This window comes from Struthio camelus, chromosome 8 (genome assembly GCF_040807025.1).
Source record: "Struthio camelus isolate bStrCam1 chromosome 8, bStrCam1.hap1, whole genome shotgun sequence".
Lineage (NCBI taxonomy): Eukaryota > Metazoa > Chordata > Aves > Struthioniformes > Struthionidae > Struthio > Struthio camelus.
The window spans coordinates 33,708,665-33,727,042 of NC_090949.1; the positions used below are offsets into that span (position 1 = coordinate 33,708,665).

General features: G+C 47.5%; 1 protein-coding gene across 24 annotated transcripts in view; it reads right to left on the bottom strand.

The window, feature by feature from the left end:
- The window catches only part of DAB1 (DAB adaptor protein 1), a 507,009-nt gene that overhangs the window by 228,002 nt on the left and 260,629 nt on the right, over positions 1 to 18,378 (bottom strand). For 13 of the 24 annotated variants that reach the window (XM_009683303.2, XM_068953291.1, XM_068953286.1 and 10 more), the window contains one exon: positions 8,891 to 8,962. The exons of 9 other annotated variants lie outside the window; for them this stretch is intronic. The gene's annotated coding sequence lies outside the window, so the exon portion shown is untranslated. Of the gene's footprint in view, positions 1 to 531; positions 842 to 7,601; positions 7,726 to 8,890; positions 8,963 to 18,378 lie in introns of those variants that run through there. 2 more of the 24 variants (XM_009683306.2, XM_009683310.2) reach the window with 2 other exon arrangements.

An 18,378-nucleotide genomic window follows, 5' to 3' on the forward strand; every position in this document is an offset into this window, starting at 1 on the left:
GAAAAAAAATCTCCCTTTGCACGGCAGGAAAGAGAACAGATGGTGCAAGAATTCACGCACCACGCACAAATTCACACTTTTTTATGACACAGGGTTACTAGCCAGCTCCCTCCATGCTTATGCTTAAAAGGATGATGGCTATAGTGAGTCATTACATATCAGGCACCGAAGGGGAGATGGAAAAGGGCTGCGACAGGGGAAGGTGTGTGCAGCCACGACGAGGGTTCGTCCGACACCGCAGCAGTGAGTCGAGCGCAGCGCTAGCCCTCGGCGAGCGGCGGCGAAGCTGCCTATTCCAGCTCTTGGGCTGAGCAGTTGCTCCAGAAAGGTTGAGAATTTGGCCACTGAGGAACATCTATTTCCTCCAAACCAACCCGTCATCTCCCTTCTCCGTTTCCCCATAGCTGGCCAAGTCCAGGGTATTCCCATGGGATAACACACAGCGGTTCCTACAAATCCTGTGCTTGTTGCACAGGATCCCGCTCCCGTGTCTCCCCCTAACGGAGGGGGAACCGAGAGGATGCTGCCCACCTTGATCTCCTCCAGGGTGCTTCTGGGACGCAACACGGTGCAACACGGGCGAAGGGCGATCCCGCATTTCCAAAGGCACGCGCAGTCCTGTGCCTGTTCCTGAAGAACACGTATGCAGATGGTTCTCTAGAAAGCGCGCTCTAAATAAAACATGTTTAATAAACCGAATAAACTAAACAAAATAAATAATCCATGCTACTGAATGGCAACTTCCTGTGCGGCACAGTCTGCAAAACACTTTCTGGGCATGCAATGGGCCTGCCTGCAAAATATTCGCCATGATACGGTATTATTCCTTCAACAGCTGCACAAGTCTCCAAACTGCGCCTTCCCAGAACCAACACGTTCTCCAAACTGCGCCTTCCCAGCTCTGAAGCGACCCAAACCAAAACGGCTCAGCTGTCAAATGTCAGCGCTCGGTTGTATAGCTACAACTTACTGGAAAATCGTAACAAATATTTTCTTTATCAGGTGCAACTGCCCGAGTTTCCATTGCCGGGAATGAAGGTGGCTTGCCCCCGCGTCCTGCCCAGCCCAGCAGCTTCGCCGGCGCCAAGCAAGGAGACGCCAGGACGGGTGGCGCGGGGGGAACGTCCAGCTGGGGCGGACGGCCGGGCCCCGGGGAGCCAGAGCACGCTGCAGCCCGCTGGGAACGATGGTGCAACCGGGCTGCGAGAGCGACGCTCCGCAGCTGCCTCTGCAAAGGGGCCTCGTCCGCTTCGGCGATGCTTTCCTACAGGGAGGGTTGGTGGGCTTGAAGGCAGACTTGTCCGAGGTGGGATCCAGAGGTGATTTGTCCTCCTGGGCCCTTTTCCACTCTCTGGACAAAGCCGAGCACGCAGCAAGAGGACAGAACCCCGTTCGGCATCAGCTCGTCTTTTTTTTCAGCTCCCTTCCCACAAAAAGAAAATCCTCTATATTTCCATCCACGCCGCAAACTGGTAAATTACCAGAATGTATTATTTATATAAAGCCTTCTGCTTTGGAGAGCGCCGGCATCGCTGCCTCGCTCGCTCGGCGCTACAGCACAGCTTGCCTTGTCTGGCAGCCGCTCGGTGTCCCGCTCCCCGGCCGCTCCGCCGCTCGCGGGAGCCCTGCTGCGGGCGTCTACAGGCGGCACGGCACCGCTGCAGGCAGCCGCCGCCGCCTTCCCGCAGAGGCCCGCCTGGGCGCCGAAGGTCTCCCACCCACTACCTCGGCTACTAGCTTAAAAACGGGGGAAAACCAGCACTAGCCTGTGGGGGACACACTTTGGGCCTCTTTATGTATTTTTAAAAGACATCGCTGGTTCACAGCAGCCTCCCACTTCTCCCGGCGCAGGAGCCGGGGCGGCTCGGCGCGGGTGCGGGAACCCTGCTCCACGCATCAGTGGGAAACACGATTCGCTTTGCCTGCATAAAAATTGGGGTTATACAAGCTGCCAAATATTTCCCAGCCAGCTTTCCCAAGGATATTATTGAAGCAGTGAGCTTGAAAACACTGACGTGCTACCAATCGTATGCTTGCAAACCCCCAGGGTAACCCGGAGACGACAACGTTCCCCATATTCCTGGTGGATTTTCTTATGAAGGAGCGGTGGCCTCCACACCCTGCACTTTCCCTTCTCAGCAGTGCTGGTGACTCTGAGTGAACCAGGGCCAAAATTTCCCATTTCTTTAACAGTAACCAAAGCAGCAACTACGGAGGGCTCCAGAAATCCTCACCCCATTGCCACAGTGACCAGGCCAAAAAACTCTCCCCAGAGGAAGGTTTTCTCTCCCGGAGCAGAACAAGCCAGGGTCTTCCCAGCAGCACCGGTTACAAGCGCTGTGCCACCGGCTGCTGGGCAAAACTGGAGTCCTGTGACAGCCGCAGAAGCATTTTCAGTGTTTCTAGCAAAGTCCTTTGGCTAAATCCCACAGTTTCATCTGTCCTGGCCTTTCAAAGCTACCCCTCGCTGGCTAATAAAACGCTGGCTGATGAGCGGGCGACAATCGGCGAGGAAGACCATTGCGTTTGCCTTGCTGCCGAGCTCGCAGCGCCCCGGCAGCCCTGTGAACGCTGCACGGCGGTAAACGCCCGACACTAAGGCTGCGGGGAGCTCCGTGATGCTCTTCCCAGTGGGCTCCTGAAGAGGAGGAAGATGGAAAGCAGTTTGCTTGTCCAGTATACGACAAATAACCTCCGGGCTTTCAGCTCGTCTTGTTTGGCTTAATAAAGCACTTCCTTCACGTATTTTGTTAATACGTTCTGGCTTTTTTAGGAGATGCTTGGCAGGGCTTAAAACTCAAGGAAACGGCACCGTAAACTCAGGTGCGGCCAAATTGCAGAGCCAGAACTGGAAATGTGTTTGGTGGCCACACGACATTTTTGTGCTTTCTTTCTGATTCCCAAAAGCTGGATTTTCTGTCTTTTTTTTTTTTTTTTTGATTAAGCTTTTTGGTGCCTGTTTCTCAAAGCTCTGCCTGGCCGAGCTGCCTCCCTCCTGGCCACCCCTCACGCGCAACGAGCCTTCCCACCCAACGACACGAAGGCGGCTGGAGCTGCCGCGCTCATCTCCCGGCAAGGCACCACTTTCTGGAGGTTTTTTTAGAGCAGTCGCTGGTTAATGAGGCTCACGCGACAGCCCACTGGCTGTATAATGAGTTCATTCGCCGGACTGGCTTAGAGAGAAAGGTGTTTTCCTGGCCCATCTGTTCACCCAGCTCCTCGCTGCCGGCTCCGGGAACGCTTTTTCTGAAGACAGCAGCAAACACTCGGTGGACAGCTGATGTGCAACAGACCCCGGTTTCATTGCCTCCGTAATGCACAGTGCAAAGCTTTCTCGACCAAAAAACAGAAGGAGACAGAGCACCCAGATTACTTTAGAGGCATTTCTGGAAATTTCTGTGTATCCATCCTCAGCTGAAACGCTAAGACACTTGTTACCTGAGCTAAGAAACAAGAAGAAACAAACAAAACAAAACAAAAAAAATGAGAAGGAAAAAAAAAAATTAGAAATCGGCAGCAAATATTTTCAGAGGCACAGAAAACTGGTTCCTTTTCCAGTTTCGAGAGGTGATGAATGACAAGTGATGGGGGGAAGTATACTTGAGCAGCAAGTGTTTTAATGAATACAGAGCAAGTTCTCTGACGTACCATCTTCTCAGCAAAAAAAAATTGGGCAACAGGGTGATGCTGACAAACACTACATTTAGAACTGGCCTTACAAAAAGCCACGTGTGTTTTTAAATACAACCTCCCCCTGCAGAACACACTGCCATCTGATACAAGCAAGGCATGGACTTGGGTGATGCAGTAAGCACAGAGGTTGATGAAGGTCATGAGAACATCCTCACTTCCGTAGGACAACAAACTCTCATGTTTCGGGTTAGGATTTGAGCCAAGTATTAGTAGATAAGGCTTGCTCCAGGAAAATCCTTCCATAACTGCCTTTTATGCCTTATCCTGCTGTTTTTCCTGACACATATAGCACTGTCCATATAGAAACAGGGTGAGATACATCACAGGGCTGATCCAGTATGGGAATTGCTATTTTGATTGTACAAACACATGACTGCCTTCTCTCTGCTGTATTAATGTCTGAATTAAACTGTAAAATCTCACAACTGGAAGCTCTCTTTTCTTCATGCTGAAGAGCCCTTGCCCAACCCATGGCACTGAACAAAGCAGTACATTCACCTCAACATCTTTAAGCTTTCCCACAGTCTTTCGATCATTCATATCCAGACTGTGTGTGTATAACTCTTTCAGACTGGACGGAAATGTTTCTAGCCCATAACTTTTCCATCAATGTTTCTGAGGCACGAACTCTTTAAAGAGAAATCTACTTTCTTTAAACACTGGGAGAAGGAGGCGGCACATGCTTCCCTAGCACAGGGCAGGCACCTCGACAGCCCTGGGCCCTGAGCAGAGCCATCCTTGGCGCAAGGTACCTCCAAACACCAGCAGGAGTCAAGTCCTAAATAAATCATGAGTGAAGACTGCATGCTTACAGCTGGCATGGAGCCATCTCTCAGCCTCTGCTGGCTCGCAAGGGAAGGAAGAGTTAAAGGTGCTCAAGACATTCACCCCATGGCCATACATTAAAAAAAAGGTTATGCCAGCTCCTGCATCTGTCATGTGGTGGGCCTCTGCGAACCAGACTCTTTAAACGGGCTTCCCTGCAACAAGTAATTCAGTTATACACCCAGATTTGATAAAATTTGGAAAATAAGATTGCGAGCAGGTTAAGATAATGAAGACATCTTCTCTCTCTCTCTTTTGACAGCTGTGTTTTTCTCTGTGAACTCTTTTTCCTCTGGGTTTCCTCTGTGCCACTGTCTCCACTCAGCTTCCCCAACCATGTGTCACTCCAGGTCTCACCAGGCTTTCCGCCCCCTTCTCAAGCTGCTCTTCGTCTGTTTGTCCTACACCGCAGAGCTCTCCAGCTCCCTTCTTCCCATCTGCTCACAGCTGCTGCCTCCAGCCTCTGACCTTTCCAGGGCTACCTGGGAAATCCCAAATTCAGTAAGAGACCTTTTAAAGCAATGAGTGAACACATATTAGACCTCAATAGAAACTGCCTGAATAACAGAGATAATGAATCTCAAGAGTTTCTTATAAACAGTTCAAAAACATTCCAACCCTCCTCTAAAAAATTAGGTAAATCCAAAATTGGCTTTGTTTGGAGTAAACAGACGTGGCTGAAGAAAAGGCAAGAAGCTGCCCAGATACAAACGGAACAGCTAACGGGCAGGAAGCTGTGGGCCAGCACCACCCGTGACTTGCCCTCACACAACAGCGAGCGAGAGGCCAGGCTGGCCACCTTGCACCACGCAACCCGTTGGGCTTGCCGGTCATGGAGGAAGGACTATATCCTACCAGCACACACCGCCCGGGGCTCCTGCCGCAGCTGCTCGGCAGTCCCACGTTCTCTGCGTGCCTCTAGGTTGCACTTTTCCTTCATAGATGTCAAAACACTTGGCGGAGGTATGACATGACATTATCTTCATTTTACAGACGGGGGAACTGAGAGGCAGTGACAGGAAGTTTTTTTTCCCCAGATAAGATAGCACATCAGCAGCAACGTTGGACCTGTGCTCCTCAACCAATCCAGCATTGTTCCCACCCTTCGCAGCCTCCTCGGGAAGACGAGGTTTCAACGCCGCAGCGATTTCCGCTGCAGGTCCTGTGCCTTGCAGTGCGCGCCCGCTTCACAGTGATGGGAAACAGTGACAAGGGCGACTAAAACCCAGAAGCTAAGGCCTTCCAGCTGAGCTGGCACACTGAAAAGACCTAGCTCCAGCATAGCGGCAAGAGCTCGCAGAGGCTCGCAGAAGGAGCAGCGACTGCCTTTACTGAGAGTAGCAGATGAACATATTACGAGGGACTCCTCAATCATCTTCCCTCACGTTCCCATCATACCTTTCTCCATTAGGCGGATATGATTTTGCTAACCGGACTCATCCATAATTCATAGCTATTATCTGTGCTCAATAATTGCAATGTTAATATTTTGGTAATTTCCAAGTACCTTGCTCAGGCAGAGTTCAATCTGTAGCGCTGACTAATGCATAATTTGATATTTAAGTGTTTATGAGCAAAACCATCCCTCCTCTTCTTTTTTCCCTTCCCCAATTCACACATTAAAAATGTTTATCAAACATTGGGGAAAAGAGGAATTTTGAGAGGAAACCTCAGTACTGAAAAGGCCAAATTTAAGCATGATGAAATGTGTAATGGCCAAACTATCAATCAAAGCAGATTCTGCAAATGCACTGAAAGCCCTTCCCTTTCTAATCACTAATAGGTGACACTACCAAATTCAGCCCTACACTCTATTAGAATTGCAGTAGAAAAGCACTTAGTGTAACATCCAAACACAGCTTACCAAATACGACTCATTTGGCTCAAAGACAAGACATAGACATGTTAATAATCTGAAAGCTTTCTTAAATAATGTGCTTTATCAATATGCTCACAAAAGGAAACAATCATACCCAAACAGGACTTTCCTAGATAACGAAACTGAAAATGTAAGCTTGCTTGTGTTCAGCCAGAGGACCTTGACCTTCTCGTAGTGTAGGCTAGCCGATTTGTGAATTATTCCTGGCTGTTTCCCCATCCTGTCTGTGGAGCCCATCATCTCTCGCTTGCAAACTGCAGAAACAATTGCCATTCACTTGCTGTTCCATATAGTGCCTCCTCTTCCATTTGACCACGTTTGCTTCAGGACTTCTCTGTTCATAGCAGGGCTTTTTTATGCCCTCATCTCCTATTTCCTAGTTTCCCCATCAGCCTCCTACACACCACAAATGTCCAGTGAACTTTATTCTGCCATCTCTCTCTCTCAATTGCGGGTTGCTTCCTTGACCTCCTACAAGTGAAGGATGGGCTAAGCAAGTGAAGGACACTAAGCATCTGTGACTGAGTCCAGCTTTCATGTCCCCTCTTTCTCGTATTACTGTAAATCAACAACTTTAGATTTCCTAAGGTTTTCTCGTTCTGCAGAGTACATTTCATTGACTGGCAATGAGCTGCTTTAAACAAAGCAGAAAGCTTTAGCAGAACTGCCTACCTGCAGGCAGCAGAAGGATTTAGACTAGGGGATATAGTAAATGTATAGTTTACACATATACAGAGACGCTGCACGATGACGACAAGTAGTACAAAGGCTTTTTTGATAGGAAGACAGAACGACTGCATGGCTCATGTCAAAGGAGCATCAGCAGGAGTGTAACAACACACCATTCTGTAGGCTATGCATGCCCCATGAAACAGAAAATACTCTTCATGTTTAGCTGTGTGCTTTTTTAGCCCGGTTTCCTGAAAAAAGAAAAAAAAAAAAGACATGCAATTGTTCTGTCAGTCATCACTTCCCCAAATAACTTTTGAACCTGTCGGCTGATCTCAGGTTTGACAGATAGGCAGAGGCTTCCAAGGGATCGCATTCCTCTGCGACACACAAAAACAGCCAAGACTCGGGCTAGCGGTGGCGCTGAGCTTGCTTCCACAGCGCGCCTTGCTCCACGCGGCACCCCAGGGGTACCACTTAGACCACGAGGCAGAGCAGCTCTGTGCAGAAGGGAGCGGCTCGGGGAAACACTCACCTCTATCATCAGCCAATGCACACCAGAAAAAAAATGTTGTGAATGGTCCCAGCACAGGACATGCTGAGATCAGGGCTCCTGCCTTCTCAGATCCATCGTCCTCCAAGCATGAGACACAGGTTTGCTGGAAACAAGAGTTTGTAGAGTTCATTGCTCCTGGTACACCTGAGGTTTTCTTGTGCTTCTCTGGAGGAACCTTGGTGTCACCAAGCGTACCCTGTTGCATGGGTGGGAAGGGCTGTCCAGGTCCAGACGGCAACTGCCCCATACCACCGTGCCATTGCATCGGCCCTTCTGCTCCACAAAGCACTGCGATGACATTAGCGTTAATGCCCCAGGGACTCCTCTGGGTCTCCAAGGCCCAACAAGAAATGGCATTACTTTCCATTTGCCTCATTCCCCCCGGCAGCCCCTCCAAGCTGCAAACTGCTGCACACAGAGCCCAGGCTCCTGCAACCTCAGCGCGTGGCCCTGCCTGCATCACGGAAAGAGAGAGAAGCACTGCCTGGCGGAGAGCAAGATTTCCATTCAATTTTAAGGAGATGCTTATGACAGGAAAGCTACAGGACTCTAATAGCCAGTGCTGCTAATTAAAACTGTTTTGGAAGATCTGCAGCTAGCATATAAATCACCCTGCTATATGCTATAAATAAAAGACAGATCCTGAATTGAATAGCTCCCATTTGTCAACTGAATGAAGAGATTTGATTGTGCCTTTTTGAATAATATATCCAGACATACCTAGCAGGGCACTGAGAGTTGTGAGAATTGTCTCTTTTATCAAACAACAATGATTATATTATAGGGTATGCATTATGGGGGATCATTCATTTCTCTTGTTTTCTCATTTATTGCTGACATCCTCCCTCCCAGGCGACACGTTTTGCTCTTTGCAGAACGTGTTCATTTGAAGCTCTCGGAGGCGAGGGGGGAGCGCACATCACTGAGCCTCCCGACGTGGCCTGCACCTATGAGGATGCATCACACAAGACAAGAAACATCCCTAGGAAAACTGCCTGAGCTGTGAAAACCTGAATACATCAATTTTTCTTTCTATCTTTTTTCTGGTGGCACTTCCAAAGGGCACTCGATGCACCGAGTCTGAGGCAGAGGAGAGCTGCACAGTTCTTACTGTCAACGTATGTTCATCTACACAAAACCACGCAGAGGGAAAAAGCTGAATTTCTTAACACCATCTCCTAATATCTTTGAGCAACCAAAATCCCCAAATGGCGTCCATGGGTTGCAAGAGATTTGCACTGTTAATGAAAAAAAAAGAAGAAAATTACCTCACTCCTGTACGGAAAGCTCTTTTCAACCATGAACACTAGATCCCACTCACAGCCACCATATCTTTCTCACTGTTAAAAACAAACAAATGGGCACCAATTAGAAAATGGCATTTATCAATGCTAGGTTCAGAATAGCTTCAAATCTTGCATATACACTCATAAAAAAGAAGATTTAGGACTCCCTGTCACCCAGAAGGTTGCAGCAGGTTAATTGAGTTCACCGCAGAGGTATCATTACCTCTATAACACACCTAAGGAAAAAAGCGCTGCAGGCGGGTTATTAAGATAGATTTATTTTAAGCCTTTAAAACTCTTTGTTAAATTTTTGCCGTCTCACAAGATGATGATTCCTCACCCCAAAAAACCTCTACAACGGAGCAGCAACATCCCCTCGCCCAGAGGGTTTCATGCTCCCCCATTCCTAGACGTTCTCCTTCCCTCCACGGCTGCCTCCCCTCCGGAAGCAGCATGAAGCTATGGGACTGCAGAGGGCTTCCCATGGGTTGTAAAGCGGAGAGGAAAAAAGAGGGCGATCTCCCCAGCTGGGGTACCTCATCTCCCCTTCCAGTCCAGCCTGAAGACCTACCCCCTGGATTAGCAATGGGCCAAAAACCTTCCCTTCAGCGTGCAAACCAGGGCTTAGGCGAAGTAGGAGTTACGCTGGCTACGCTGCTGGAGCGATACCAACCACTCAGCGTCTAATTTCAAAGTGAATACTGTAATGTAAAACTCTTTCGATCAGGCCTAAAATAAAGAGACCTTTACATATTCTGATCTTCCCTAGGATTTTTATTGACTTTCAGGGAGGCAGCTGAGCTGGCTATGATAACTATGGGCCTTTTGACACGACCCAGCTGAACAGCATCCTTCTGGCCTGCTCCTGATCTGCTCAGGCTAGTAAAGCTGCAACCTATGGGTATTTATTTTAGCAACAATAATTGTAAATCAGGATGATTTTATTGTTTTGGAGTTCTGTTTGTCTATAAAAAGGAAAAGACAGTGCTAGGCTGAAAGAATTTGATGGCGACACATTGATTTTAGAATCAGGGCCGCGCTGCCTGGACCCCAAGTGCTCACCTTGCTGCCTGCCCTCCCTCCCTTCCCCCATTGCTTGGGTTCTTGACTTTAAATAATGTTCAAAGCATTTTACTCTGGCACAAACTTTGAATTAAAATAAGCCTTAGGCAGGGGAGAGCAGCACAAGTCCAGGTTACAGCTGGCTCGAGGGCTCTCTGCCACCCCCGACAAAACCTCAGGACTGGAGCAAGGTCCCAGCCAGCCTTGAGCACCCGGGGCGGGAGGTGGGGAGGGAGGGCCAGCGTGACGCATCGCAGCATAGACTTCCCTGCGGGCACAGGCTGCACGGGTGCACGCTGAGCAGTACCCAGCCGGTCCCTCTCTGTGCCCAGCAGCCTTCTCCCCAAAGCCACCCCATGCACCTCCAACGGCCCAGGAGCAGACCTGGTGCCTCACGTGAAATGCAAGTTGTTCTGCTTTCTGCGACCACACATGAGACATCCAGAAAGGAAACTGTGGGACAAGGACTCAAGTAGCCTAGATGCCCCCAACCTTGTTTTTCAAAGTGACTGAACCCAATATTGTAGGGTTTGATGACTGCTAGCTCTGGATGGGCATCTCTCAGACCCTGCTCCATCCTCCTTAGCTGTCCCTGTCCCCCAGTGGCCAGGCTGGAAGTCCAGCCTGAGTGCAGGAAGTCAAGCCACATTCCTCCTGGCTGGGTGTGATGAGCTGCAGGAGGAGTTTAGTGACGCCGTTTAGTGACGGATCCTGATACTAAGCCGCTGCAATACAATTTGCAATATGCACCCAAAGCAAAGCACAACGGGTTACTGTCCTCACCAAAGCAAGCAGATGGGACTCCGAGCACACCAAGAGGATAAAACACCATTTTAACAAAATCACTTTGTTCCCATGACCTGAACCTGAAATTAATGTGTTAAAATCCTAGACAAAGAGGATTTCTGAGTGGCAGTCAGTGATGTCATACCTGTGCCAATTACGGAGGTAATTCATGTGTCTGCCTTTAAAAAGAAATAATTCCCTCTCTGATACAGCAATAAGACATCCTAGACAGCCCATTTGCAGGGGATTACGCAGCACTTCTCAGGAAGTTAAAGTCACTGAGCCTTTTGACCTTGTGCCTCCTAACACTACTGGAGGTGTAATCACACAGGAACGCGTTGCTCATCATGTGCGTCTCACTGCTTAAAGCAAGCTCAGCCATCCAGCACCCCGATCTCTGGACATCAGGTTCATTTCCTATGAATTATTAGGGGAAAACAACATCAGTGGAATAAAGAGCACTATTAATTAGTTTATTATATCATTTCAGGGATGGACTACATAGACTAAGAAATACGAGAGGAAGTGTATGCCAGGCCGGAAAAAAAAAAAACATTTCTCAGGTCATTGCCTTAAACACAGATATTTCATGCTAGGATAATGCTTACACAAGACAAGTAAATCTTTGCCCATTACAGTCTTGAAGTCACTAGAACTAATCATCTCACCAGATGAGATCCTAGCTTGCTTATTATAATAATGTTCAGCACATAATGAACATTAGGCAAGGTGAAAATTGATATCAAAAGCATTTCTAAGAGCTCAAAAGTTAACCCCTAAATTGGAAATCAATTTATGTTTTAAGTATCTATCAGCAGAACAGAGATCTTCAGGTTCTTGCCTCTGCAAAGTGAATAGTGTTATAAGTTGAGCTAAAGTACACTAAAACCACCCTATTTTTAAGAGAGTTATTAAAAAAAAAACAACTTAACCCTGTGCTTGACGGAACGACTGCCTAACCCAAAAACAAGTCTGTGTCTCTGCAGAACCACCAGGCACATGCTAAGCCTGTGCCGTGACACAGTGAGGTTTTTTGCTGCCTCTATTTTCTGAATTTTGCACGCCTCCACAAGACACGCAGCAAAGAGCAGAAGCCAGAAGAAACCACAGCCAAGGAGCACCACAACTTGGAGCTTGGCCTGTGGAAGGGGCCTGCCAAGGGCAAGTCTCCACCGTGCGATGAGGTGCAGGGAAAGTGTTTGAGCTCGCTCCATAAGCGCAAGCCTAGATCTCCGCCTCTGCAATGCAAGGAGTCGGCCTTTTATTATTCTGAACGTGGCATTGCACCGAGGCAACTATATTGCTTCTGGGAGCAAAGTTAGCATCTCTGCCCCGGTGCTGTGCTGTGTTGTGGGGACATATCTCCTTGGGTCAATACTAGGTGAAGAGCAGCTGCAGAATGTGCCCTCACATGCTGTATATCTGCTCAAAGCAAGCCTTTCAGGCTCGCTGATGAATGAAATAGCTGTGAAAAACAAATGTCTTATTGTTTGCCTCCTCCAGCATGCAGGAAACAGGAATTTCTGTGCACCACATCAAAGAAACACTTGACCTTCTGTGGGCAATTCCTCCTTCTAATTATTATACACCAAACCCTGGAATTTCTGCTAAATTTCTCAGGTGAAAAGGGGCAACAATATGCTAGAAAAGGTTAGAAAGATTGTACATTTCTATAAATATTTGTTAGTCTGCGCTCCTTTAACTTTGCATGATTAAATACAGCCTGCTTCTGTTCTTCCACTTTATCCTCCGGGGAAATTTATCATCAAAATTATTGTACAGCATTCATTACTCTAGCCTCATTTAAAACCTTGCCCTACTTATTATTTAGGCTGCAAAAAACGTTGCTTTGTGTAGTATTTCCTATAATAGTCTCAATCATTACATTTAAAAGATTGCTGTAAGGCAGCTTAGCCCATATTAGAGAAAAATAAAGTGGAATTCCATAGTTAAGTGTTACAGTTCGCACTCAGCTTTTGTTTCCCAAATCATAACAATGCAACATTTCAATTCCGTAAAAGGCTCTCTGGGCTAATTACCAGTATTCATGGCTTCAGTCCCCCTTTTTGAAAGAGACACCTAGTGGCTCTCATCTGTTTTAAAAAGGTGGTAGGGAGAGGGAGAAGGATGGGAAGTGCAGAAAGCCAGGAGGCAGCCTGGATCAGAGGTGAGGAGGTCTTTTAAGTCAACATCACCGGGAACACATTGAGCTGCAAAAGACAGAGCAGCAAGCAAAGCAGACAAATACTATGTTTTGCATTCTTTTTCCAAATTTCTGTTTACAACAAAGGCTCAGATATGCATATTTGCAAGAAACAAGATCTACCATCTAAAGGGAGTCAGAAGATCTAGCTTAAATTCCCAGCAATATTTTGGGAAATTTGGAAAATTGTTCATACTGACATGTGAAGCCTCCTAATTCGAGTTCCATGGCTGACGGGACTACACTGATGCAGACTACCATTACTATGTTTTAGATAATACCGTTTGTTTAACCCTTCTGTACATCTGAAGAAGGATCATTAATGGGAGTTGGAAGCCACCAGTACAGTTTTCCTTGCAACGCTGACCCACATGGGGTAGAGAGCGGGCAGCTCTATAGGACCAGCAAGGAAAGGAGGGCCGATGGCAGACGCCGCGTGCCAAGTCCCTGTTGGTGTCCTGCACAAATCAGAACTGCAGGATTTAACCCATGGGTTATCAGTGAAGGGGATGGGTCATATCTTGTCCCATCAGCAGACCCACCAAGACCTTTTACCACATGGGCAGCAATACCGAAGAGAGGCTTGTTTCTAGTTTGACTACAGCAGTTCAAACACAAACCACAGGGTGGGCAAGGGCCATCCATTAACACTGAACAACCTTTGGATGTTGTGTCGCATACTTATCGGCTTGTAAAGGCTGTTCTGAACATCCTCGTTGTCTTGCCTGGACTTGACCAACCTCAGTGGCTATCCACAAATCTCATGCACTTCTCCCTCTTCTCTGTCCAAGATCAAAGACCTCACACACCTTGGAGCTTGCAGGGAACCCCCCATTTAACCCTTTGCCATGATAGGAATTGCTCAGTTATTCCTAATCTTTGCTTCCTGTCCATTAGCCTGGCTTTGGTTCAAGACTTTGCTTTTGCCTTTCACCTACCTGCCTTGTCTCTTTGACTGCTTTCTACGAGAAGCCTTGCTAAAGACATTTCAAAATCATAAATAAATGAGATAAACTGGTTCCTCTCGCTTTGTATCTTATTGACAAGTGCAGACTTCTAACAGATTAAGAGTGAAAGACTGTAAGTGAACCACTGCCTCACCAAGCCTAGGCTTTTGCTATCACTTCCAGCCATATCCTATAGCACCTTTCTATTGGATAAGCCTGATCTTATCAGGATCTCCCAGGTGTTTTCTCTTTTCTTATCACTTGAACCAGTTTACCAGGTATGAATGAAAAGCTTAGTGGTCTGTAGCTCCATGGATCCTTTTCTTTCCCTATCACAACACAGCATTTTCTCCTTTCTATCCACCAAGCAGACATTCCTCATCACCCCCAGGAAGGGAAAGACAGGGAGGTAAGTACTGGTGGCAGGAAGGGAAGGGAAGGGGATAGGACAGTGGGGATGATGTTCATGCAAGATGTACTGTGAATGCTGCTATCAGCAATGCACTGACAAAGACAGATGGGTGAAGCAATGAATGTTCATATTTTAAAAGAGAGAGAGGTCAAGATAGGGATCAATATTTTTCCTTCAGTATTATTTTATCATTAGACTGAATGGATAAAAATATTATTTTCTTTTGTACTGCTAATTGTATGGATTCAAAATTAATAATGAAAAATATGAAATATCCTGCTATTTGCCTTGCACAATATACACTTTTTCCATGAGTCCAGGCACCAGTAAGCGTTTCTGATCCATTCTGCTGAGTGTCTATGTGCTTCCTACGGCTGGAGGGACGGTGCTAATGAGCTGCACAGTACTCTAGGGGGGCAGATGGATGTCTGTGAACCTCACAGCTGGCCCGACACCCGGCTCTGAACACCAGCGGCTGCTCCCCACACACAGACACACAGTGGCAATCTCATTGCCTTTCAGCAAAATACATCAGGAAAACCCGTAATGCTAAAATATACCCATCGCTGTAAAAGAGCCCTTCAGAAGAGGGAAGTATTTTGTGCATTTTTTCCCTGACAGCCATTTTGTATAAGTGCATAAAAAGCTTTTTAGCCTTGTAGCCTGCTGCCAAGAGCAGCAGAGATCTCACCCAAAGGGGAGCCCGCTCCGGCTCAGGGCCAGAAGAGGTCGAACATCACAGTAGTGCTACAGTCACGGGCAATTGCTGGCAAGCCTGAGCCACGGCCCATTAACCCACATGCTAGGCAAACATGCTGGGTCATAACGTTCACAGGAGAAGCAGCAGCTTGCCACCTTCTCTGGGGCTGCAAGAGCCCCAAACCTCTTTTTACGCACAGCAAACATTTTAATGGGACACGGGTTCACCTCCAGAGTTTGACCCACAAAATACTTTGGTGCAACCAACACATCTCCCCAAACCAAGTTTCTGTAGCGACCTTCAGTGCACTCCAGGCTAAGGCAGGACTCTGAGCAGACAGCGGGGAGGCTCCCTCACACTGTGCAGATGACTGTGAGGATGAACCTGAGCAGATCCTCAACATTGCAGCTATCTTAGGCAGGAGTAGAAGGAAGACATTTTTTTTTTTTGTTGGAGTGATGCATTAATTCTATAATCTGGAATGCTATAATGGTTTTTTTTTCAGAAAAAGAAGCATTCTGTTTCCTTTCTGCAATTAGTTAGTGTGGTTCTCTGTTTTATAGACCAATTTTATGAATACTTAGATATTCAGAAATACAGCTTCTCTCTTACACAAGTATTTAAAGAAATAAAATTACCTTAAAAAATGCTTGTAACCCAGTGCAAATCCCAGGAGAGGGGATACCAGCTACCACCACATGAAAAAAATGAGGCACAGCTGGTATGTTGGAACTGCCACAAGAACAGATCAAAACTATCTCTTTGCCTCACGCATTTGTGAGCACAGCACAGGCTCCCACGTCGCTAGCCACAGACCCTCTGAGCAGAAGTTGCTTCCTCCTCCTCCTCCCAGTCTCATGAGTACAAGCCCAGGTTTTATTTTGCTTCGCAGCCCCATCACATCCATGCGGAGCTAAGGGCCTGCCGTTCTTGCACTCTTTATCCCACTCAGAGACTGTGATTACGCCGACGTGATTCCCCAACACGTAATGTGTAAGCGGTTCAATGGCCCACTTAGCCATCGAGCATTTCTTCTCAATGACAACACGCACCTTCAGCTATGGGAATAACTCCTGACTGACAGATCAGACTGGGCACTCCTCACTCACGCCCTCAAGACAACAGCGCTCAGAGAGCCACTCCAAATTCATCCATGAAATCTCTTGCTTATGGCTCTGCTGACTTTTATGGAGATTGTCTCACATGCTCTCTGGTGTCTCTAATCATAGGTGCAAATCTCCTATAAGAGTCTGCAAGACGTAGGAAGGTCTAGACTTGGTTACGGGTGCCGAAGCCTGTACTCCCCAGGTGTTTGCTCATTAGCGATCTCACACGCCCATTCCCTGACAGGCATGTCTTTCTTGCCAAGAGTATACTTTGAAGAGCTTGCCATCAAACCGGCGTCCTACAGAGAGATAAATGCGCTGTACAGGACCTGCAGACGGTGTTTGAGTGACACAAGAGGGACCGCTGGACATTGGCCATAGGCAGGGACACTGGCAATGACTCCTCCATACCTGGGAGGCTCTAGAGGGGCTGGGAACTGTCTAACCCAAACGAGGGCAGAAGTTTATCCCAGCATGATAGCCTTTCTGCCAATCCTGCCTCTATCATTTATTTAAGTGTTCTTCTAATCTTCCAGTCTGCAGCTCATACATTTATATTCTTAAATTCTTTATGAGCAGTAGGATTAACACCTCTTTCATCAAGCTGGAAGTAAGCTGACTAGTTCTGATCTTTTTCAGGAACCCCAAACCCTTCAGAAGCTGTTAAAGAGATAGCTTCAGCTTTTCCTGTGGCACAGAGCACAACTGCTTGAACAACCACTTCTACATGAGGGCCTTAACAACTCAATCTGCTTCCTGCCCTCCAGACGAGATCAGCAGAAAAGAGAAACAACCGGCACCGAGGACACATCCGTGCGATTACTAGTTGAATGGCAGAACATAAGTCACAGAAATTACTACCATCCTCCTGCATCTCAAGCCAAAACAAATGAGCAGACAGACTGGCAAGAGTCTTTTCTGTTTCAAAGTGCCCAAAAGAACTGGGTTTAAGCATTTTAAGCAAAAGCGTCCGGTCCCTTAAGTCATAGGGACCCCTCCTCTTCAGTGTTCCTTTTTGCTGCTTTTCACAAGAGGTCACCCCGTAAAACAAGGAGGTCAGATCAGCAAATGCTTCACATGTAAAAGGTCTCCTGCAAGTATTTCTCCACATGAATGCTTTGTCACTGCTCCACGCGTAGAGCAACACGGGTCCTGAAAGAGGCTGACTTGCCAGTGTATGTCTGCAACCAGTATCCTCCTTCAAGGTCTGAGCCCAGCTTCCCTCCAGCCCTACATTCGTTATCGTTCATGACAAAAATGGGATGTCAGTTAGGTCCAGGTTTGCCCCTGGATTTGCCCCCAAATGTCATTTCACGTCTAGACAATCTTTCTGAAGTGTTTTCCCAGTTTTCTACATTGAAAGGACATTGCTGGATGCTTCTGGCAGTCTGCCCTTTTCTCGGTGTTTCCTGCCAGTGGCGTCCCCACGGTGACCGTCACGGGGTCTCAGGAGGTTGCTTCAAGGGGACAAAGAAGAGGAGTTGAACCTGCTTCATTTCTGTTCTCCTCCTGAGGTATATCCCCCCTCCACCATCCCCCCCATCCTGGCATCAGTCCACAGCACCTTGAGGAAGAACTGCTGCTGGGTATGTAAATCTTGCTGGACTTCCTGCCAACTCTTCTTTCTGAGAGTGGAAAATGAGCATTTTCCCCACAGCAATGCTCTGGTGACTGTGAGGAGGGAAGGAGGACCGTTCTCAAAATCCTATTTATGGTACCGGATGTGAACAGGTTGAGGCTGTAGGCCTCAATGTTTCCATGTTAGATCTTCTCCCTGTAGGAAACAGGTACCAAATTTGACAGCCCACGCTTGCTGTGTCTCACCTGTTATTAAGCCAGACTCCACTCCCACCTACCTCTGAGACACTCTCGTTCGCAGGTGTGAGCCTCATACAGCTAAAATCTGTCTCCAAAAACCACTACGTTCCTGTGCTCTGTGGCTTTTGATCTGTGCGTGAGTGCTTGTCCTCTGATGAAAATAATGAAAATCGATTATCTCATCATGTCATTTACAGGGGAAAGAAAGCCTGATTTTGATTTCAGAGTAGTTAGCTCTGATGCTCGGCCATGAGTTTGCTCCGGGATCGCAGATGAGTCGCCGTCCCCCTCTCCCCTCCCAACCCTTGCCTGTCTTATCTGCTTAAAACAGCAGGTTTTGAATGTGAAGAGGCCAGGGTCATCTCTCGTTGTGTTTCTGCTCCACAGCCAGCGTTGTAGAACAAATACTGATGAGGATCATGATGATAACGAGGAT